At 46.0% G+C, this 24,662-nt stretch overlaps 1 protein-coding gene and 1 pseudogene across 1 annotated transcript in view; both read left to right on the plus strand.

The window, feature by feature from the left end:
* The first annotated feature begins 12,618 nt into the window (after positions 1-12,618).
* Positions 12,619-12,736, plus strand: LOC126249881 (5S ribosomal RNA; annotated as a pseudogene).
* Positions 12,737-17,983: 5,247 nt separating this feature from the next.
* LOC126248873 (uncharacterized) overlaps positions 17,984-24,662 on the plus strand; it is a 1,116,592-nt gene continuing 1,109,913 nt past the window's right edge. The window contains exon 1 of the mRNA XM_049950319.1: positions 17,984-18,004. The gene's annotated coding sequence lies outside the window, so the exon portion shown is untranslated. The remainder of the gene's footprint in view (positions 18,005-24,662) is intronic.

A 24,662-nucleotide genomic window follows, 5' to 3' on the forward strand; every position in this document is an offset into this window, starting at 1 on the left:
GGGAAACGTTCAGCGATATTTTATTTGAAGAAATTTTTCAGGTTAATGTGTTTCAACTAGCGGACTTAGGCGCGAGGTGCTTGAGGGCATGAACAAACGGTTCTTGTTCTTAGGTCAATAGCGGATAGGTTCATTAATGTTTCATTTGTTGCATAGTTTCGTTCTGGATACAAGCAATATAAATTTTTCATGATTCAACGGTTTATTTTACTCGTTTCTTTGTTGTCGAACTTGGCCACGTGTTGCCAGCACTCATAACGGTAGTAACTGGATTTGCCTTTCGTTAATCATGGCATGAATAATGTGGAGTCATGAAGCCAGGGCTGGTTTGCTCACGTTGCATGCGATTGCATAATACGCGGTTTCAACATGAACTTATCCGCATGGTACCGCATGTGTAGAAACACAAGTAATGTTTGAGAGAGTGAAGGTAATATCCTTCCCTACTCCGCGCGTTAAATAGGTGTGACAATAACTAAATGGTGTTAAGAGGCCACCATTCAGTAACATTCATTTGTACCCATTTTAATCATTAGTAGATGTAACTGGTGACGAAGTGTTGTCTATGTTTCCGGTATGACGAGATGCAAGAAACAGTGAGTGCTTCATGAAGATTTTGTCACTGAGAGTGGTAGTTTTCTTAAATATAATAGATTTCATGTGTGTTTTGTCACAACGAGTAATAGTTTCCTTAAACGTTTTGTCACAGAGAGTAATAGTTTTCAGAACGAGATTTTCACTCTGCAGCGGAGTGTGCGCTGATATGAAACTTCCTGGCAGATTAAAACTGTGTGCCCGACCGAGACTCGAACTCGGGACCTTTGCCTTTCGCGGGCAAGTGCTCTACCATCTGAGCTACCGAAGCACGACTCATGGCCGGTGGTACTCACAGCTTTACTTCTGCCAGTATCTCGTCTCCTACTTTCCAAACTTTACAGAAGCTCTCCTGCGAACCTTGCAGAACTAGCACTCCTGAAAGAAAGGATATAGCGGAGACATGGCTTAGCCACAGCCTGGGGGATGTTTCCAGAATGAGATTTTCACTCTGCAGCGGAGTGTGCGCTGATATGAAACTTCCTGGCAGATTAAAACTGTGTACCCGACCGAGACTCGAACTCGGTACCTTTGCCTTTCTCGGGCAAGTGCTCTACCATCTGAGCTACCGAAGCACGACTCACGCCCGGTACTCACAGCTTTACTTCTGCCAGTATCTCGTCTCCTACCTTCCAAACTTTACAGAAGCTCTCCTGCGAACCTTGCAGAACTAGCACTCCTGAAAGAAAGGATATAGCGGAGACATGGCTTAGCCACAGCCTGGGGGATGTTTCCAGAATGAGATTTTCACTCTGCAGCGGAGTGTGCGCTGATATGAAACTTCCTGGCAGATTAAAACTGTGTGCCCGACCGAGACTCGAACTCGGGACCTTGGCCCGCTGCAGAGTGAAAATCTCATTCTGGAAACATCCCCCAGGCTGTGGCTAAGCCATGTCTCCGCTATATCCTTTCTTTCAGGAGTGCTAGTTCTGCAAGTTTCGCAGGAGAGATTCTGTAAAGTTTGGAAGGTAGGAGACGAGATACTGGCAGAAGTAAAGGTGTGAGTAGCGGGCGTGAGTCGTGCTTCAGTAGCTCAGATGGTAGAGCACCTGCCCGCGAAAGGCAAAGGTCCCGAGTTCGAGTCTCGGTCGGGCACACAGTTTTAATCTGTCAGAAAGTTTCAGTAATAGTTTTCTTAAATGTTTTGTCACAGAGAGTAATAGTTTTCTTAAATATTATGGAAATAAATCAGAATGATAATTGAAATTCTCTCTTAGCGTTATTTAGTATCCTTCATCCATACCACTGAGATAATGACTGTATTCTACGAATTTTCAATCCAGTCATATCCATTGTATGCATTATGCACTTCATGCTACTAACTGAATTCATAGTAGCAGAAAAAGAAAGTCTTCCCGTACCTAATGTGCACGTATTGTTCCATGGCCATTCACCGATGTTGCGTTATCCGTTGCTTCATTTTTAAATTAGAATACTATCTTCCATAGCGGGTTTGATTACCCATATCTCAATTTATCGGGCCTAACTGAAAGAATGAGACACATAGAAAATGGGAACCACGGAGCACTGCGTCCGCTTATATTAAAGGGAGGTGCTTCTTACATGAAAATTAATCAGCTTAACAAACAAGGGGTAGACTTTCAATAACAAACAGGTTTTAAGAGAATTTTGGAGTGGTAAAAAGTTTTCCCCAGGACGTGAATCAGTAAAAGATTTCTCAAAGAAGTGTGTTTCACGACTGTCACATCTGACAGAAAAGATAAAACCGTATATGATTATTATGGGTCTAGAACGTAAGCTGCCTTCATTCGGGCAGAAAAGAATCATTTTCACACCTAGAGATAACGTAGATAAGTTCATTGAATATCTAGAGCGAGTATGAAGAATAGCTGCTGCGGAGGAGCAGATACAGCATAATAACAGATCTTCTAACAGTCACGTACAAAACAGAAATCATGACAATGGGAACGTGAATGTTAGAAGTGTGGAGGTTAGGAATACAAGGCCTAATTATCAAAATCAAGGCCGTGGTAGAAGAAGAGGCGGTAGACACTCACCACGCTTTCGTAACAGTTGTTATGAAGAAAGCCGAAATGTAATCACAGTGCCATTGAGGCAAAAAGGAGGACAAAATGCTACCGTATCTAATGCTGTAGCAAATGAACATAACAGGCCACGTGTGGCATACTAAATCCCTTCTATGAGGAAACTGGAGCTCACAAGGCGGTAACAGTAACACAGCCAGTAACTAAAACACAGACCACAGTCAGCCAACACACACAAACAGAATACAGGGATGAAGAAGTAGGAACAGACAATACTAGTGATGTGTTAAACTACTCTCATAATATAGTGGACAGTATTTTTGATACTTTGGAGAAATGGGCCTCGTTCAGTGATGTAGAATCCAAACAGCGAGAAGCATCGACATCGAAAATACTGTCAGCTAAGTGACTGTCGGCAATAGAACTATAAGACATACCGCCATTTTGTATGCAGTGTTGATTGTGAACTGATCTCAGGGGGGATTCAAACCATCACTATATGCGATCAGTGTAAAGGATGGTAGGGTCAGCCGGCCGTAGTGGCCGTGCGGTTCTAGGCGTTACAGTCTGGAACCGAGCGACCGCTACGGTCGCAGGTTCGAATTCTAACCCAGGCATGGATGTGTGTGATGTCCTTAGGTTAGTTAGGTTTAATTAGTTCTAAGTTCTAGGTGACTGATGACATTAGAAGTTAAGTCGCATAGTGCTCATAGCCATTTGAACCATTTTTTTGATGGTAGGGTCAAGTGAGGGGAACCAAGATGAACATAGCCAGAATGAGATTTTCACTCTGCAGCGGAGAGTGTATTGATACAAAACTTCCTGGCAGATCAGAACTGTGTGCCGGACCGAGACTTGTACTCTGGACCTTTGCCTTTCGAAAACAAGTGCTCTACTAACTGAGCTACCGAAGCACGATTCACGACCTGTCCTCACAGCTCTAATTCCGCGAGTACCTCGTCTCCTACCTTCCAAACCTCACAGAACCTCTTTTGCGAACGTTGCAGAACTAAACTGGAAAAAAGGATATTGCGGAGACATGGCTTAGCCACAGCTTGGGAGATGTTTCCAGAATGAGATTCTTACTCTGCAGCAGAGTGTGCGCTGATATGAAACTTTCTGGCAGATTAAAACTGTGTGGTTCTGTGAGGTTTGGAAGGTAGGAGACGACGTACCGGTGGAATTAGAGCTGTGAGGACGGGTCGTGAGTCGTGCTTGGGTAGCTCACTTTGTAGAGCACTTGCCTGTGAAAGGCAAAGGTCCCGAGTTCGAGTCTCGGTCCGGCACACAGTTTTAATTTGCCAGGAAGTTTCAAGATGAGCATATGTTTGGAGGTTAATAAAGGAACCAGTAGCACTTGTGTCCTCCCACAGACGGACATCCTGGTTTGCAGTTTGGGGTTGAAAAACAACTAAGTGGTGGAAGCATCACCCTGAGAAACAACTGCCTAAAGTTCATGCACCATCTCTGGGTGCATTTGGGGAGTGGCACCCGACTGACCATACAGTTGATGACAGACGGTATGGAGCTACCCATCTTTCTCACAGTGGGTGCAGTTTGCCCAACGGTCTGGAAAGTCTGCATGTGGGTGTGAAATGAAGCAGTCACGACACGACGAGAGACCCCACTGCTTATGCCAATGGGGCACGATGGGCTTTTCAAAGTCCATTGACATGTCTGATGTCATGACGAATTACGATGCAGCCATTGAGAAAAAGAGTTACGTGAATTCTGACCCTAAGACGGCGTCTGGACTGCTGCTACTTGTGATCAAGCTACGAGACATTCATTTGTTGCCTGTACGACCTCGAAAGAGTGCGCAATTTTCAAAATATCGTTTAAGGAAGGATTGTATAGTTTGAAGGTTAGAGGTTTGTGCAAGTGAAAGCCCTACGGTGACTTAATCCATCCAGACCCATCACCCACGATTGGTACGGCTGAGCAGGTTGCTTGTGGTATTAATGGAACTTGAGGGACAATGTGACCACATAATAATTTGACAGCAACGAACACATCTCCTCAAACATGAGCGCATGTGGATTTGAGAGTGGAAACAACTTCTTTAGTAGGAAAAATGTCTCTAGGGAAGCCCAATATAGATTGCAGAGCGTCATCCAAAACCCGAATAGTGCCAAAGTGCTGTTACAGCTGCTGGAAATATGTGTCCCAATCCTCTGTAGCGTCGTTAAATGGCGGAAATGCGCTTGGGCGGCTCTCTTCATGTGAAGTGACCCAAGACAGTATGGGCTGGGAACCATGAACCTGTAAGCCATTCAACAAAAGCTGAATTTACTGACAGAGCAATTCAGTTTGGTGTTGAAACTGCTATTGGAACTGTAGATGAAATTCCTGCTGCAGAAATAGCTGTTTCATGTCGCTTTCCACGAGTTACACAAGCTCTGCGTCCATTATACGCTGGTAACCTTTTACCTCATCACCAATTAAAGTGACCAGAATCTAACATGCTCAGGAACGATCCGAGAACCTGCTGAGACTGTGCGACTGGTTGAGGGCATCAACAGTGAGCCACCAGAGAGTAAACAAATAGGTGGAAAATATCGAGAGAAAAGACAGGCAATAGAGACAATACTGCAGAATAACAAGTTTAACGAGTATACCAAAATTGAAAACCTAAGACGTAGTGAATCAGAACTAAAACAACGTAAGTCAGTAAAACAGCGCACTGATGTCAAAACTGACTGAATGACAGTGCTGCTGGCTTTAAGGAGAAACCGCGATCGTTGACAGGCTATCGCATTCCGAGTGGGGATGCCGTTTGAGGAATACCGCGGTACTGCTGCGAAGGCTGTGGTGGATCGCTGCCCAGTGGGGCAGACCCAAGCGACTGAACTTGCACCATCGGCAGTCCCATCCGTTCCCCCAACTATGACGACCCAGCGCTCGCTTACGGAACATACACAAGATACGTCTATGGATTTCAGAAGGCTGACTGCCCACGAGCTGTAAATCATTATGCAGCGCCTGTCGTGTGGGGGCGGTTATGATGGTCGGGAGGCAAATACAGTTGGCTGCTGTCCTGCCCACCATGTCACATGCCACCGAGGGCCCCGCCTGGTGTATTAATGCCAGATGACACGATACAGGTGGTAGAAGCCTCAGAGGGTGCCACACGATCAGTTTTGGCTGTACAAGAAGCCAATGCACTGCCTGTTACCCCTTACGCTGTATCCAATTAAGAAAATGCTATGCTGCCAGGTTCTACCCTGCCACGCGTGACGATTCAAGACGTCACTGCTCAGCTGGGAGCATAATCCTTGCAAACAGCACAAGAGACCAATGAGATTAAGGAAGAAAATCTTGGAGACCTACTACGAGAGCAGGAGGTGATGAACACCTTCCTGCCCTCCCAAAAGAGGCATGCCGCAACAGAGGATGACTGTTCCTCCGCACATTCTGATTCTGTCCCAAGGCAGGGTCAGAAGTGGATGTCTGTGGCCACTGTCTCAATCATGGCCCAGGCTGCAGAGCAGAGTCAGGATGGCCAGTTCGTCGTCCCTAAGTGGAGGGGCACTGCTCGTCTAGGACAACTTGAACAAGTTCAATCACTTCCGACTACGAACATCTTCACCGATGTTCCAGAAGGGACAGAGACCATGGAGACGGCACCTGTACCAATCAAGTGGGCTATGGCCCCTCATCCCATCACCATCCTCTGGAAGCACATGTTCAAGTCTTTCATCCAGAAGTTCTCACAGGGGGTACCCACTCCACCTAAGGTCAAATTGGTTGGGCGTGGACTGTACAGAATCACACTTACCTCCATGGAAGACTACAGAGACACAATGAAGGGGATATGAGAGGAGGGGCTTTTCTGACTTACCCATGACACAGAGGCCTTCACGCACCTGAAGGTGTTGTTCCGTCGCCTTCCCATGAGGAGGGAGCCAGAACACTTCAATGTGGAACTGGTGGCGCTGAGATATGGCATCCGCTCTGTGGGCCTCATGAAGTCTTCTGGTCGACAACATGTAGGCTCGCAAAATCTTGTAACTGGAAATGGTTGCCCAAGTTCATGTGGAAGTTGAGCGGCTCTGGGCCAGGTGAATGAGAACTCAGTGCTTCTCTTGTCAGGTCCTCGATCATGTGGCTCGCTTCTCCATGTTGCGGACCGACTATGTGAAATGCATGGGCACACACCAGAGCAAGGACTACACCAAGAAACGAGGGGAGCCACCGAAGTGCTGCAACTGTAGCGAGCCACATGTGAGGCTGCACTATATTCGAGAAGAGCAACAGACAGCAAGGACGGGTAGCACCTTATCATAAGGTGCTGCCTGGAACCAGTTACGCTGCAGGCACCAAGAAACCAGTTGCTGACGCCCCACGAAGGCAGCATGTGACCCCTGTGTCACAACCACAGCATCCTGCAGTGGTGAACTCGGCAACCGCTGCTGCTGCTGGCTAACCACCTGCCTCTCAGGCAGCTTGCCAAGGAGGTGGTCAGGAGGTGGTGAGAACCCTCCCGCCCTCTTAATCGCAGCTTATTCAAGTGGCTGACCCGGTGGTTGGCCCTGCGGCCTCCACTGCCCAAAATACCTGTGGATGTTAAAAAATGCAAGCAAGCAGCGGTGTCAATCGCTAAAAGTGCCTTGAAGCAAAAAGCACTAAAAAGGAGACGTGTTAAAACATCTACGGCTCTTCCAATACCTAAGACATATGGTGGAATTTTCCCATTCCTACTTCCAGCACTTGTGGAATTATCAACTATTGGCCCTTTACCTGGAGGAGCGGTAGCCATAGCCTGAACAGTGAAGAATGCACAAAGCACAGAAGAAGAGCCGCAGGAGGAAAAAAGGCATGTAGGATGATGGAATCTGTCGATATCGGAAAAGGACTATATTTAAAACCACACAAGAAAGCTTTTAAACTGTTCATATAAAAATTCCTCACTATACTACTACTGTTCTCTGTGCATGTGATCACAACCTGCAGGGGACTGAACAGTATTTGGAAGCCACCTTGGCAGTGGCACCAGTGAGCTAATTTCCCCAGACCCGTATATGCCTTGGAACCCACGAGAGAATTATTTTCTTTTCCGGTCTTTGCAAAGAGAAGGACTACACCTTGGTCTTCTTGCACCATTCTATCGGCCGGCTTCATCTGATCATTAGTAAGAAGGGCGCTTTGGGAATCTGAACATATGAAGAATTTTTTGTCATGGTATCGTCTCATTTGGTACAGTACCCTCATAACAGCAAATAATTCTGCATAGTAAACGGGAAACAGTCCTGGAAGCCTAATCGTAAGGACAAATTCGAATAAGGTGGTGGAGCAGCGGAGAAAGCAGCCATGCTTAGATCCATTGCTGACATCACTTATAAAATTTGATCGGCGATTTAAAATCTGGTAAAATTCAGTTAAAAATATAATTCAGATAAAATTCTTTCTGTGCCCATTCAAGTCAGAAAGTAACTTGAGCCTTTTCAGTAGCATGGAGCTCTCCTACTCCACCCCTGACATCGGACCTGAATGCCCTCCACCTGTAATTACTGAGCCTCACCCTCACGTGACTCCCAAATGGCCTCGCTGAGTATGAACAGTCGCGGAATAGATGTTCAAGTGGCAGCTGGAAAATTGATGTGGGTGCTAGCAATTTAGGAACAGACAGAGACCTGTGTGCCTGGTTTACCAGGAAGAGAAAACATTGAATAGGCAGTGGAGGCTCACCAGACCCTGCACACAAGCTAGCAATTGGAATCTTGCACTAAATTCCTGTTGGCAGTCTAATACTCCCTTGGTGAACAGTATCTCGCATTTTGAACTATAAATTCCTCACTGAACCACATATCTGGCACCAGTATTCAAGGTGTGGTTGCAAATAGGCTTTACAAAATTGGAGCAGGTGTGCCTTGTTAGAACTACGAGACCTATGACTGACGCATTTGAGGCTGGTTAAAGCCTAGACGCATCGCAATTTCAGGTGTGACAGCCACATCAGTCGTTCATCAAGAGTGAGGCCCAGATATTGCACCTTTCTCCTAAAAGTGAGGACGGTATGCCCCCGTTTTAAAACAGGTAAATTAAAAAGCGAGCGGAAACGACCAAAATTAACACAAACGGATATCTCCAAAGAGAACTTGAAGCTTGTGGTTTTCGCAGTTCCTCCAAACACTGCAATTGTCGAGTAGCTATTGTGAGGTTCGAGGACGCACAGAAGTTGTAGCAGTCGTCCATGAAAGAGGAACACATTGTGGGACTCCTTACGGTGGACTTAATGCAGTTTATCGTAATGGTGAAGAGTTACTCTTAAAACGCCCCCCCCCCCCTGAGGGACGCCGTTCTCGTACGTAACTCAGTCATCCAGCAAATTCCATAACCTAAATCTAAAATATCGTTTAAAAGGAAGTAAGGTGTGTAAAGTGACGCTGTAACAAAATATTATCTCTCTAGGTAGTATCGTAGGACTTTTCTAAATCGTAGGTTAGCTTGTTGAATAGCTGCTTCTCGCAGCGTCAGATTGTCGAGGGGCAAGTGATACCTCCTAAGCCTGCACTTGGTGCCACTTTGTAGTGACCCAGTTTCGAGAATCCACAGCGCCAGCTGACCGTACACTCCAGCGTCTTACCTATGGAGCTACAGAGGCTAACGCTACAGTAGATAATGGGATTAGTCTGATCCTTGCATGGTTTTTACATCGGGATTAAAATAACTTTCTTTCACGAGTTGATGTATACACCTGTTTCCCAAAATTCATGGAAACTGAAGGAAGACCTCCTTCAACCGCTGGTTCAGTTGCTTTAACACGCTGTATGTCGCCAGGTTGTGACCGTGTGAAGTATAATGAGCTACAGACAATGCAGAGCTCAACTCTCACCGAGGGAAAGACAGGTTTTGTTGTTCCATATTGGAAATGGAAACAACCCTTGGCTCTACAACGACGGAAAGCTGCATCCTGGCTATAATCAGCCGTAATGTCCTTATAAGATTCAGTCAATGTCCGAGAGATGTCTCCTGATGAGGCTAGGAAGCACCCCTGCTCTCGTAGAACTGCTATTGGCACTCCTGAGTTCCACCTGGAAATCCTCCTGAGGGTTTCCCGTACTCATCTGCGGGAGTGAACCTATTCTTGGAGCCCAATAACTCTTTCCAAGACCTTTTCTTACTGTCACGAATTATTCTCCTCGCTATTTGAAAGGCTACAAGATTCTCATCTGTAGAGCACCGATCGAGCCCTTACGTAGCCGCCCTCATGCACCTGACTGCAGAACGAGACTCAATTCCCAGGGAAAGGGCGCTGTGTAGGTGTTCCTGACGACTTGGGATGGATACATCAGCGGCTTGGTGAATCATGGCTGTAGTGTGATTCATCCAGTTGTGGACAGATTTATACTGCTCAGAAACATCTAACTGGTTCTAGAGCACCCAGTTAGCCTCTCATCATGGTGGCTTCTTTCCTGAAAGTACTGCACCTGTTGGATAGATCTAAATGAGATAGTCGTTGCTTCCATGAAGATCGTCATCAATTTCTCACAGAGCAGCGTCTGTAAATGCAGGTGAGAAGGAGGAGAGGTCTGTGGCAGTAGAAGAACCTGCAACGGTGCTGAAATGAGTAGCTTGACCCGTGTTCATCAGTATTATGCTTTCAATTGGGGTGAGATCCCGAATCACCCGACCCTTGGGGAAAGTGGTGTTAGATCCCCACAGTCCACTGTGTGCATTAAAGTCTCCTAAAAGAAGAAAGGGCCATCGTATTTCAGCAATAAGCTATTTGATGATCTCACCATCAACGAGCTCATGGTGCAGCAGGTACATAGAGCACACCGTGCAAGTGGCACGGGTCTTTAACCATCACACCCACTGGTTGTAGCGCTGTCTCTAAGTGCAAAGGTTAGGCTCGTCTCCCCTGTGAAGCTGACATCTCCCAAGTATAGCTGTGTCATTTCTAAAATGAGTCTTTTGGAGCCGGCCGGAGTGGCCGAGTGGTTCTAGGCGCTACAGTCAGGAACCGCGCGACTGCCACGGTCGCAGGTTCGAATCCTGCCTCGGGCATGGATGTGTGTGATGTCCTTAGGTTGGTTAGGTTTAAGTAATTCTAACTTCTAGGGGACTGATGACCTCAGAAGTTAAGTCCCATAGTGCTCAGAGCCATTTGAACCATTTGAGTCTTTTGGAGACAGACGCTAAAAGGTCTGTCCTGTACAAGTACACGAAATTCCTCCAAATGGGTCCTGTACGCATTTATATTCAACCGAAATATGGAGGCCATCGAAGCAATTCAGAGGCGTGCTACTAGATTTGTTATCGATAGGTTCGATCAGCATGCAAGTATTACATGCAAGTGTGAGGTGAACTCAAATGTGAATCCCTGGTGGAAGTTGAGGCTCTTTTCGGAATGCATCATTGCAGAAATTGAGAGAACCGGTATTTGAGACCAACTGCGGATCGATTTCACTACCGCCGACGTGCATTTCGCGTAAAGACAAGAAGATAAGAGGAGAGAAATTAGGGCTTGTACGGAGACTTATAGGTAACCGTATATCCCTAGCTCTGTTTGCGAGTGGAACAGGAAAAGAAATAAAAGCACCCTATTGGGGCTTGCTGAGTATGTATGTAGATTCAGTATAGATTATATATGTAGATGCAGAAGTAGATGTATCAACAGTTTTGAATTGCGACAAAGAGAAATTGACTTTAAAAGCGAAATCCCAAAATGTTTGCCGTTTGGCAGGCTTCATTGTAACACGTAAATATCACTGTGATATTTGCAGAAGCTGTAGCTTATCAAGTGGGATTTGGTTTGCTACTTTCAAGGAAAGAACTGAAGATCGACCACTACATCGTAGAGGAACCAGAGCCGGAAATTCCGCTCCTAGTTCAGATAACTTCAGATAGCGTGTTTTAGTATGACAGTTCCTTGCCATGTGTAGTTCTTTTTTCTTGTTGTTTTGCGATTTGTTCGTTTGGTCCATTTTCAACTGGTACTACAAGAGATTTTGCTGCAGCACACGTCAGACTTTAAAACTGGAATTGGAATCGTGAAATAAATAATTTCTGCAGTCAACGGCCGATATGATGTTCATCAAAATATTCTACATCACTGTGAACCTCGACCATAGGAAGTTAATTAGTTCGCCCGCATCTCGTGGTCGTGCGGTAGCGTTCTCGCTTCCCACGCCCGGGTTCCCGGGTTCGATTCCCGGTGGGGTCAGGGATTTTCTCAGCCTCGTGATGGCTGGGTGTTGTGTGCTGTCCTTAGGTTAGTTAGGTTTAAGTAGTTCTAGGGGACTTATGACCACAGCAGTTGAGTCCCATAGTGCTCAGAGCCATTTTTGAAGTTAATTAGTTCGAATGTGTTTATTCAACGCAGCAAAGTAATTATCAATCCTTGTTGAAGCAAAAAGGTAGTATCCTATGACTTCAACTTCAATGAGTCACTGTTGGAATCAGTCATCTCACACAAATGTGTGGGAGTAATATTTTATAGAGTCGTGAAATGTATTGATGGCTTAAGCTCGGTCATAGGTAAAGCAGGTGGTGGTAGGATGGCACGATAATGCAAGAAGTCTCCTAAGGTGATTTCTTACAAAGCAGTCGTCCAGTGCATCCTGGAATATTGATCTCAAGGGTGTGGCAAAAGCAAAAACTAAACTTCACATTCAGTCTCGCAAGGGACAATCGAGACCTACCGACTACCGTGTCATCCTCTGCTAGCGTCGTCTTCGGATACGGTATGGAGAGGCGTGGGGTTAGCACACCGTTCGACAGGTCGTTGTTGGCTTTCTTGACCTTATGATCTCCATTTCTCGTTCGAGTAGCTCAAATGTTCTCACGAGCTCAGTGCACTCCGTACCAGATTTCAAACCAAGAAAAATCCGTAGCAGTACCAGGAATAGAACACCTGTCTTCCGCGTAACTGCCAGACATGTTTACCCCTGAGGTACGGAGGCAGATCAAGTGTGTGTGAGACCCACTGTAAATGTGACTAAAGAATGATATTTTACAAAGAATGACAGCACGAATAGTCACAGGTTATTTGACACATGTTAAGGTGTATGAGGGCAACGGCCTTGCCTCAGTGGATACACCGGTTCCCGTGAGATCACCGAAGTTAAGCGCTGTCGGGCGTGGTCGGCACTTGGATGGATGACCATTCAGGCTGCTATGCGCTGTTGCCATTTTAAGGGGTGCACTCAGCCTCGTGATGCCAATTGAGGAGCTACTCGACCGAATAGTAGCGGCTTCGGTGAAGAATACTATCATAACGACCGGGAGTGCAGTGTGCTGACCCCTACACCCTCCATGAGGATGACACGGCGGTCGGATGGTCCCGGTAGGCCACTCGTGGCCTGAAGACGGAGTGCTTAGGGTGTATGAGCTGAAATGGCAGACGCCTGAAGATAGACACCAACTATCACATGAAAGCCCACTCAGAAAGTTTCGAAAAATGGTATTAATCCCCCTCCCCCACGTGTTACACCAATATGGACCGCACAGAAGTAGTTAAGCAATCATTATTCCTGCGTTCGATGCATAAATGGAATGGAAAGAGGCCCTAATATACACTGATCAGCCAGAGCGTTATGACCATCTATCTAATAGCCGGTTTGTCCAGTTTTGGCACGGATAACAGCGGCGGCACGTCGTGGCATGGAAGCAGTGAGGCCTTGGTAGGTCACTGGAGGAGTAGGCAACGTATCTACTAACGCATCTGACGCCACGTTCAATCACATCCCAGATGTGTTCGATCGAGTACAGATCTGTCAAGTTGGTGGGGAGGGGGGGAGGGGAGGGCAGCACATCAACTGGAACTCGCCACTGTGCGCCTCGAACCATTCCATCACACTCCTGGACTTGTGTCATGGAACATTATATTGCTGAAAAATGCCACTGCCGTCGTCGGGAATCATGATCGCCATGAAAGGGTGTACGTGGTCTGCAACCAGTGTACGATACTCCTTAGCCGTCGTGATGTCTTGTACGAGCTCCAATGGTCCCATGCATGCCTACTTAAATGTTTCCCTGAGCATAGTGAAGCCGCCGCCAGCTTCTCTCCATCCAGTAGTACAGCTGTCAAGGTGCTGTTCCCCTGGAAGACGACGGACTCGCGCCCTCCCATTGGCATGGTGAAGAAGGTACCGGGATTCATTCAGACCATTCAACGCTCTGCCACTGCGTCAATCTGCAGTGTCAACAGTCTTGTGCCCTAACATTGGCACATGCATGGGTCGTCTGCTGCTTAGGCCCATCGTTAGGATGTTTAGAGACTCTTGTACTGTGCCTAGCATTAAAGTCTGATGTTAGTTCCGCCACAGTTCGCCGCCTGTTCTGTTTTACCTGTCTATGCAGGCTATGACATCCAACTTCTGTAATGAAGGGTGGCAGCCCAACCCAACGACCTGTGCGTGATTTCACCTTGGTTTCACCACGTGTTGCAGACACTCACCACAGCACTCCTCGAACACTCGACATACCTTGTAGTTTCTGAAATGCACGTGCCGTGCTCCGGGCTATCGCAATCTGCCCACGGTCAAACTCAGTTAAATTACGCGTCTTGTCCATTCTACTCATGGACAGCATGCTTACTGGTACTAAATGCACCGTGAATGTGTCTGACTAGCAGTCATTCCTCGCCAGGTAACGCTGCTGTAGCCTGGACAGATTCATATCGATAGTAGGTCGATGATCATAATCTTCTCGCTGATTAGTGTATGGTATAAAGTACATTCGAAAACAAACGAGCTGTGAGATGGAAACCACTAAAACGATCGTAATCCGTTGTCTCTGGAAGAAGCTGAGCTATGCTGAGGTCCCAAAGTCACCTCTAGAGGGACACGGGCGCACACCAATATGACGATAGAGCGAACAGGTACACATGTCGACTGTCCGCCGCTCTCAGTCGTACTGAAAACAGTGAAATGGAGGCTTTAAATGAAGAACAAAGGAGTGTAGTGCGATTCGTGGCTGCAGAAGGAGTGCGGGAACGGAAATGCATCGAAGAATGAGACACGGGTACGGAGAGGGCTGCGTGTCCGCTACAAGGGTCAAGAAGCCGGCCGCTGTGGCCGAGCGGTTGTAGGCGCTTCAGTCGGGAACCACGCAGCTGCTACAGTCGCACGTTCGAATCCTGCCTGGGGCATGAATGTGTGTGATGTCCTTAGGTTAGTTAGGTTTAAGGAGTTCTACGTCTAGGGGACTGATGACCTCAGATGTTAAGTCCCATAGTGCTTGGAGCCATTTGCATTTTTTGAACAAGCGTCAAGGCGTGGCACAAGCGACTGGAGGAAGAACGAATGTCGTTGGCCGATGCCACACAGTATTACCGATGCCATCGCCCAGAAGGTCGATGTCCTCATTAGTCGAGACCGTCGAGTTATGGTATCAACCACTGCCGCAGAAGTCGGATTGAGCATCGGATTTGCAACGGACATGCAGTGCTTTCCGTACACTTGCTCCATTCTTCGATGAATTTCCATTCTGGGACACGTCCCACCGTCAGGAAACGCGCTTCACCACATCGCCCTTCTATTGAGGTCTATCTCTCACTGTTTCCAGCAAGACTGAGTGCAGTGGACGGTCGAAGCGTGTACGTGCTCGCTCTGTCGTCACGTGGGTGTGTCCCCCCTTCACCACCTCACCTCCTTCCCATCCCTCTAGCGGCGAGGCTGGCACCTCTGCGCTCTTCTAAGGGTTGCAACTTCTTCCAGTGGCAATGACATTACGATTCTTTCAGCAGTTAGAATTTTACCGTCTCTGGCTGGTTACTCTTTTGAGGGTGGTCAGAAACAGCGTACAAATCTTGTAAGGACGTTGCAGGGTAGGTTGTGCTGAGAAATAGTTGCGCCTTTTCCGAGTTAATTAGCATCGTAGACAATCAGGTCGTCGCGCGCGAAAAATTCGAGCGCCCGTCAGATACAATTAGTGTCTGTTGTTTTCAAAGCGTAGATTACAGCGCACGAGACTGCTCAACCTCGGTCCTTGCTGATGTCCCCTGTCCAAATTCTTATTAGCTTCCTTGTTCAGTTTTCGGAAACCACGCGAAGAACGAATCTGGCGATACCGTCACAGGCGGGCCTCTTGAATTTGCTCGCGCAACGGCCTAATTGGCTAACTTCAATGCTAATTAATTAGGAAACGCTGCATCGTATCAAATTATTTTCTTAAGAATTATCTTTCAGCGCAACCTACCCTACAACACTCGTACAAGCTTTTCAGAAGTTGTAGATCCAGATGCAGAAGCAGTTGCACAATGTGGGTATTTTTGGGAATTTGTGGTAAGTTCTATGGGACCAAACTACTGAGGTCATCGGTCACTAAGCTTACACACTACTTCATCTACACTACTGGCCATTAAAATTGCTACACCACGAAGATGACGTGCTACAGACGCGAAATTTAACCGACATGAATAAGATGCTGTGATATGCAAATGATTAGCTTTTCAGAGCATTCACACAACGTTGGCGCCAGTGGCGACACCTACAACGTGCTGACATGAGGAAAGTTTCCAACGAATTTCTCATACACAAACAGCAGTTGACCGGCGTTGCCTGGTGAAACTTTGTTGTGATGCCACGTGTAAGGAGGAGAAATGCGTTCCATCACGTTTCCGACTTTGATAAAGGTCAGATTGTAGCCTATCGCGACTGGGGTTTATCGTATCGCGACATTGCTGCTCGCGTTGGTCGAGATCCAATGACTGTTAGCGGAATATGGAATCAGTGGGTTCAGGGGGGTAATACGGAACGCCGTGCTGGATCCGAACGGCCTCGAATCACTAGCAGTCGATCCCTGAGTCAACAGATGGGGACTTTTCAAGACAACAACCATCTGTACGAACAGTTCGACGACGATTGCAGCAGCATGGACTATCTGCTCGGAGACCATGGCTGCGGTTACCCCTGACGCTGCATCACAGACAGGAGCGCCTGCGATGGTATACTCAACGACGAACCTGGGTCACGAATGGCAAAATGTCACTTTTTCGGATGAATCCAGGTTCTGTTTACAGCATCACGATGGTCGCATCCGTGTTTGGCGACATCGCGGTGAATGCACATTGGAAGCGTGTATTCGTCATCGCCATACTGGTGTATCACCCGCCGTGATGGTATGAGGTGCCATTGGTTACACGTCTCGGTCACATCTTGTTCGCATTGACGGCACTTTGAACAGTGGACGTTACATTTCAGATGTGTTACGACGCGTGGCTCTACCCTTCATTCGATCCCTACGAAATCCAACATTTCAGCAGGATAATGCACGACCGCATGTTGCAGGTCCTGTACGGGCCTTTCTGGATACAGAAAATGTTCGACTGCTGCCCTGGCCAGCACATTCTCCAGATCTCTCAGCAATTGAAAACGTCTGGTCAATGGTGGCCGAGCAACTGGCTCATCACAATACGCCAGTCACTATTCTTGATGAACTGTGGTATCGTGTTGAATCTGCATGGGCAGCTGTACCTGTACACGCCATCCAGTCTCTGTTTGACTCAATGCCCAGGCGTATGAAGGCCGTTATTACGGCCAGAGGTGGTTGTTCTGGGTACTGATTTCTCAGGATATATGCACCCAAATTGCGTGAAAATGTAATCATATGTCAGTTGTAGTATAATACATTTGTCCAATGAATACCCGTTTATCATCTGCATTTCTTCTTGGTGCAGCAATTTTAATGGCCAGTAGTGTAACTTAAACTAACGTACGCTAAGGACGACACACACACCCATGCCCGAGGGAGGACTCGAACCTCCGACGGTGGGATGCCCATTGTTCTGGGTGTGCTATAGCTAGGTCTTCTGTAAACTTCGTAGGATTTAAAAGAATTTAGTCTATCTACTGTAGTGTTACCAGCTACCGGCGCCAGAGGGTACAGAATCCTCTTTTATTATCTTTTTGTTGCATCTAGTACAGAACTGTCCGTCTGTATCGCGCCATTCCTGTCGGTATTTTTGTGGCTGCAAGAGTCGTCACGATGTCGCCACTGTAAAAAACAGCTCGAATTAAGCACCACCTGAACTCCGAAGGGATTCATTCGGGTTACCGAACACGTATCCCACGTGGGACGTCGAGTCCCTCAGGTGACGGAAACATGTGTAGCATCCCAGCAATAAGCTGCTCGCCCCCCGGCAGCGGATGTTTTAATCCCGCCGGTGGTGAATTTTGTAAGCGGCAGCGTCTGTTTCGCCGCATCTCTAGGCCGATGACAGACACGGCGTGCCCCGAGCAGCTATAAACACACGCGACGAAATTTCGGAAGGCGGGGTTTGCGAGTGCGCGTCGAGGCGTTGAGTGTTGCCCTCGGAGGGGGAGGGGAATAAGAGGTGGGGCAGCCCGCGGGCGGAGGGGCGGCAGGGTCCCTGGTGGAGGGGTGAGAGGTAGGGGAAGGGGTAGGGGCCGGCACGGCGGCAGTGTGCGCCACGACGCACGGCACGCAGCAGGCAGGTAGGTGGTGCCTCGCTCCGCCGGGGCCGCCTGCGCGTCATGCATGTTCGCGCTTTGTATTTCGCACTGCCTGCCACCGTCTGCTTACTGGTACAAAATGAAACCGTCCTGACCCACTTTTCAGACTGGACTCACAGTGTCCTTTAAAGCCCTCTTCAAATATTTTAAGACAAAATATTCACCTTCAGCACTAATGTCCGCTTTGCTAGTAGTCTTTGAGGTGACGTGTGCAACTGATCCTCGTGTAATGTCGAGCAGTATATAAACTAAACAGTGTAAATTTCAACAGTAAATAATGTCTAGTTAACTGAAAATTTTGCTTTACTTTGCATGCACATGAGTCACTAGAGTAATACGTATGGCCCACTGTCAAACAGACGTGAAACGTAAATTATGTATATATATTCTGGTACGTTAATTCACCAAACTGTTTGACAATTTTTTTTTTGCACTAAGCATGCCTGCTGTCCACGCGCCACTAGTTAATTCGCTTCTTTGTTTGTCAACACCGTAATTTAGGTCACACTTGAATTGTTTGCTTAGTATATGAATACTTGATTTCGGAGCAGCTACTTGTGTACAATTCACTTGCATGCTACATACAGCAAGAAGTAGACAAATAAGATTATTTAAAACGGATCTCTTGTGTATTTAGAATCACGTCGAATTTTATATTTGTCGCACACATATGTTTTGCCAAGTAATAATACCTGGTTCGTATTGTTTTGGGGCGCACAGGCGCATATTATGAAGATTATTCTTGTAACTCGTAATAATTATCAGGAAATAAATGATCGTAAGTAATGAAATCAGATGAACTACCATTTGTGGCAACTATGATATACTGAATATATGAACAGCTGCACGTTAACGTCAGCAGGTATGTGTGTTTCAGAAACTTCTACAATTGGAACAGGACAGACATCCAGCCTTCTTTCCCCCTTGCATCGTACTGCTCCGCTGTTTTCATTGAAATTTTTCTTCCGCACTCTCCATCAATTTGTATCGTTCATCAGCGAACAATGTCCTGAAAAACACCGAACACAATGTTCGCCATTGTCTTCCGGCGGACGTCAAATAACATTTTGATCACGTTTGTGAATGTATTGCCTCATTGTCAACCGGCGGTTCTGGAATGATGTTCTGATCGCGAATGTATATCTGCCGTTACCCTGTCGCGTGCTCCGTTTAATCTTTGTGAGGTACTCCGTAAATTAGTCGCGCGTCAAAACATTTGTGCGAAAAGTCGCTACCGCTCTTTGCACTGGTTTTATTTAACACCGGTGGCGAATAGCTGTCTCTTATTTCATAACTCTTCACAGCTTGTGAATGAGCTGATATTCTTTCTTGCAAGATAGACGTTTTGCTGCACGTGCAGTGAAATTTACAAGAAAGTAAATCTATTTCAGGAAAGTGATCAAAGTAGTAATTCAAATGTCAGATAATGGCGTGCCCCTCGTTACTGCCAAGCACTTTACACTCTATCACAGTTCACACGCTCGTAACTGTTTCCGGCAACGGCAGGACAATGCAACGACGGCACGAATGGGTGAGCGCGCAGTTCCGCGTTTCGGAAGTATATCACTGTTTTTCACGATTGGTCGTAAAAGCCCTATATTTTCGGAAGCAATAACTAACTTAACTGCCCACTGGGCGAAACGCAGCCAATTCGGCGGCTCAGGAGGTCGTTTGATCTTTCGGACACAATCCAATTGGGAGTAAATGCTACCATCTGTCTCGAGCTGTTTAATAGGACAGTGAACTCTTTTTACGCTAGGATCCGAGATTTAGAAGCCGTAACTGGGCGATCCATTGAAATATAATTCCGTTTCCGGGTGGATAAGTGCATAGTTCTTCCTCTAATTTTTTCTAAACAATATGGCACTACTAATGTCCAACGCAGTATCTTCTTCCTCTTTTTTTTTGTTTAAATCAGAATTAGTTTTGAAGATGTTACCTGTTTCCACGTGAAGCAAGATGATATTTCAAACATACTGTTGTTTCTCTTAAATATATTTCGCATGAGTTGGAAAGTGTCTACTCGTTAAGCTATGCAGCCCCATGTTAGGGAGCCAAATGTGAAGGATGAATCACTGGGTATATATGTGATTTTAAATCAAATTAACTGATATTACTACTCAGTTAAATATTCACTTGAGAGCAACAGTTGTAATTATGTGTGCAGGAGAAGGCGTTCCAGCTGTAAAGCTAAATATTAATGGAAAATAATTTCTTTTATTTTTCATGAATCAATACTTTTGGACACAGCTAAATATTATGATGATAATTTCTTTCAAAGCTAAACAATCTTTTTACAGAATTTTAAGTTAGACTTCCTCATAGTGCATTAATGATTACTGTGATGCTGATTTTGCTAGTTAAGGTGATCAATAGCACGGATAAAACGTTCCGAGATACATGTGGTTAAAGTCTTAAAAACTCTAAAATTGAAACCATAAATATACGTTAATATCCCCAAAACTGTTCACACATAGGCCTATATTCACCCTCTCGCACACAAAACCTAAACCAGCAATTATCTCTTTGTCGTGAAATGTACTGTTGAAATTCCAGTACTCCAACACGAGGGTAGTCAACATTTTTTTACCTACCGCCCTCTTTCGTATCCCTGTTAGTAGTAAAACATTCTAACCGACCACTCATTCCACAGTATGGATGATTTATAGATTAGGGAAGTAACTTTACTTCATGAATTTTGCAATGCAGAGCTATAACAGGTTAAAGCACAAAATAATAATTACTTATGAATAACTATATGTCAAAATTATATGAAAACATAATGAAAATGCTTTTAAAACCCCTATCGCCTACCGCCCACCGTGAAGGCTGGAACGCCCACTAGTGGGCGGTAGAGACTCATGCTCTAACATACGAGGGTTGTCCAGAGAGTAAGTTCCAATCGGTGGCGAAATGGAAACCACAGTGAAAACAAGAAACGTTTTATTTGCAACAGTTAGGTACACCTTCCACCTACTTCTCTACATAGTCGCCGCTCCAACTTCGAGTGTTGTTGTAGTGTTGTTCCAACCTTCCAATACCCTCGTCATAGAAAGCAGCCGCCTGTGCTTTCGGCCAGTTATCTGCACTGGTCTGCAGCTCGTTGTCTATGGAAAAAATTTGTCTTCGTAGCCAGGCTGTTCTTGTGAGCATAGATGAGACTCAGGGGGAGCCAATTATGGGCTGTATTGTGGGTGATCAAACACTTCTCACCGGAAACGCTGCAGGAGCGTCTTCATTGCCCCTGCAGTGTGCGGCCGAGCATTGGCATGAAGAAGGAACTGCTACACAGTTGTGTTATGTGGGCTGCATGACACAGGGGAAATCTCTAACCCGGCCCTCATAAATGGCGGAGACGCTATTCCCAACGCATCTTTACGTGCTCACTGTTCACTCACAAATGAAAAGAGTGACGCGACAAGATCGACGGGCATACTAAAGATACTGCCCAACACATCTGTGCAAAGCTTTACCGGATTTTCCCAGGGGTTTCCATTTCGCGACCAATCGGAACTTACTTTCTGGACAAACCTCGTAAGACTAAAAAGGTAAGGCAGGCTTTGTGTAATAGTACCATCCCGTGTGATCTTCCGAATTTTTGTATCCATTTAATGCACAATACTTCGTACAGACTTAGAAGACAGGCTCCTTAAAAGAAAATCAACTAAATATGGGATCTAAAATGCATACCTTAAGAAAAGCACTTACTGGATAGAAGACGTGTTTCACAGTTGCGAAGGTGAGCAAGTGTTCATAGCCCATGTGTACTAGTCATTTTTTTTGTCCATAATCCCAAAATATGTAAGCAAAGTGCTTGCACTAGAAGAGATGAGTATCATAGTTCGAAGAGGAACAAGTTCTCATTCCTCTCAAGGTACGTATTTTAGAGTCAATGTTTACTACACATTGTTTTCTTGTTTTGTGTAACGAATATGTCCTCACAGTCTGTAAAGTGAATTTGGTTACACACAAAAGAGTTATTTAAAGCTTCTACCGTATCATATTCGTCTCTTTATCACCTTGAACAGAAGTCCGAACTACTTGTATGTCAGTTTTTGCTCCCTTGTAACGATGTGAAACACTTTGTACTAAACTATACTAGCTCCGCGTTCAGGGTTTGAATGAAAAATCAGTACCAACGGACTACCGCCTCATTCTCTGATAATGATGTCATTAGGCTGTGGGGTCAGTGCAACGCTCTCCCGGCCGTTGTCAACATTTTGAGTCTCAGAGCCGCTACTTCTCACTATGGAACCTCCTAAACTGGCATCACGTGGCTGAGTGCACCTCGGTCCTCCCACCAAATCCGTTTCAGTACCTCAGCATGGCAGTCAGACCCTATGACCACTCATCTACAGAGCGAACTCTATTAAAAAATGGCGAATCGATAATTGTACAACACAAGCACCTCTCTCTGGAGAAAGAAGTCGTGTGACAGTCTGGAGAAGAGCAAGGATAACTTACCCTCGCCGCTATCTGTACAAGGACCTACGCTGTGGACCCAGCGAGGTGGTGCAGTGGTTAGCACACTGGTCTCGCATTCAGGACAACGACGGTACAATCCCACGTGCGGCCATCCTGATTTAGGTTTTCCCTAAATCGCTCCAGGCAAATGCCGAGATGGTTCCTTTGAAAGGGCACGGCCGACTTCCTTCCCCGTCCTTCCCTAATCCGATGAGACCGAATACCTCGCAGTTTGGTCTCTTCCCCCAAACAACCCAACCCAACCTACACTGTGGCCTGTCATCGATACATCGCCTTGTGCCTCAGCAGCAGGGTCACTGCAAGTAGTGGCATTTCACAATGCGCATCTACCACTTATTAACGGTATCACCTCTTTTAATACATGACGTAAGTGAAACAGAATCTCCTGTGTAGACGAGACTCATTTTTCTGCTGGGTACTATCTTAAATGGCTTGCACATTGCTCGGGAAATCGGAGCATATGACGAATGATGTAGCCTGCATTCACGTCATTGCTTACAGTGGCCTCAAGGTCGCCTACACCCCTGGTTCATAGATGATGATTTCATTCGGTAAGTACAGCCTCAGGTCAGAATCGTGGCCCATCATAGGTCAGGCAAGGTTGGCTACAGATTGGATCCATCGGTGTGGACTGAATGGTGATGATTTAAAATAAAATAAATTTCAGCAATATTAAAAAAATTAATCTGAAATTCAGTCTGTCTTGTAACTGAGTAAACGAGAGTTGGAGCTGTTTCGAAACTGAAGTGATTCAAGTTTCACTGGGTCAACGTTCATATGAATCTCAAATGGCTTAATCACTCGTGGGCACTTCGCTAATTCCAGTTCCACTGATGGTCGCATAATGAGGTGGAATACGGGATATTGTGGATTACGAAGGAAGGTGAAATTAAACTGTGTGCCAGACCGAGACTCGAACCCGGAACCTTTGCCTTCCTTGGCCAAGTGCTCTATTGACTGAGCTACCCAAGTACAACCCACGACACCTCCTCACAACTTCACTTCCGCCAGTATCTCTTCTCCTATCTTCTCAGTGCGGCACACAGTTTTAATTAACCAGGAAGTTTCATATCAACGCACACTCCGCTGCAGAGAGAAAATTTCATTTACGAAGGAACGTATATATCTGGCCTATCATGAGGAACGGCGTAATGGTGGTTCGCCAGGTTTCCGAAAGCCTAAAGGGTATTCGAGGTGGGGCAATAAAGTAATGAGACTGATGTGAAAAAAATGTTGCTTACCGTTTCAGTCAAGTTTTGTGTTGTCACCTTCAAATTAGTTCCCTTCTGATTGCAGACACTTTTTCCAGCGCTTCTGCCACTGATGGTATCATTTCTGGAACTCATCTTCTGTAATATCCTGATAGACCGTCGTCACAGGTTTTTGGACATCTTGTGTTATTTGAAAATGGTATCCCTTGACCGCCGTTTTGACTTTTGGAAATAGAAAAAAGTCGCATGGAGCGATATCTTGTGAATAAGGTGGCTGTGGTAGTACTGAAATTTGTTTCGAGGTTAAAAATTGCTGTACTGACAGAGCAATATGGGATGGCGCATTATCGTGATGCAGAACCCAATTATCAGCAATGTTGGCAAGGACACAACGAACTCTTTTATGAAGTCTTTCTAAAATTTCTTTGTAGTAAAATTGGTTAACTATTTGTCCAGGAGGCACCCACTCTTTATGAACAATTCCCTTGGAATCAAAGAAGCACACAAGCATGCATTTCACTTTTGACTTTGGCTTGCGAGCGTTTTTTGGTCTGAGTGATCCCTTTGAGCACCATTGCGAACTTTGGCGTTTTGTCCTTGGATCGTACTGAAAAAAACAACTTTTATCACCAATGATAACACGGCTCAACAATTCTGGATTGATTTCCGTTTGCTCTAACAGATCAGCTGCCACATTTTTCCGTGGTTCTCACTGTTGTGGTGTGAGATTTTTGGGGACCATTTTTGCACAAATCTTTCTCATACCAAGATCTTCAGTTATTATTAGACGAACCGTTTCTCGATTGATGTTCAGTTCTTCTGCAATCATTTTCATGGATAATTTGCGATCAGATCATACAAGTTCACGCACCTTGGTCAAGTTGACATCCATCCGTGAGGTTGATGATCGTGCTCTGGGCAGTTCAGCACTGGTGAGGGAGTCT

Source organism: Schistocerca nitens, chromosome 3 (assembly GCF_023898315.1).
Source record: "Schistocerca nitens isolate TAMUIC-IGC-003100 chromosome 3, iqSchNite1.1, whole genome shotgun sequence".
Taxonomy (NCBI): Eukaryota; Metazoa; Arthropoda; class Insecta; order Orthoptera; family Acrididae; genus Schistocerca; species Schistocerca nitens.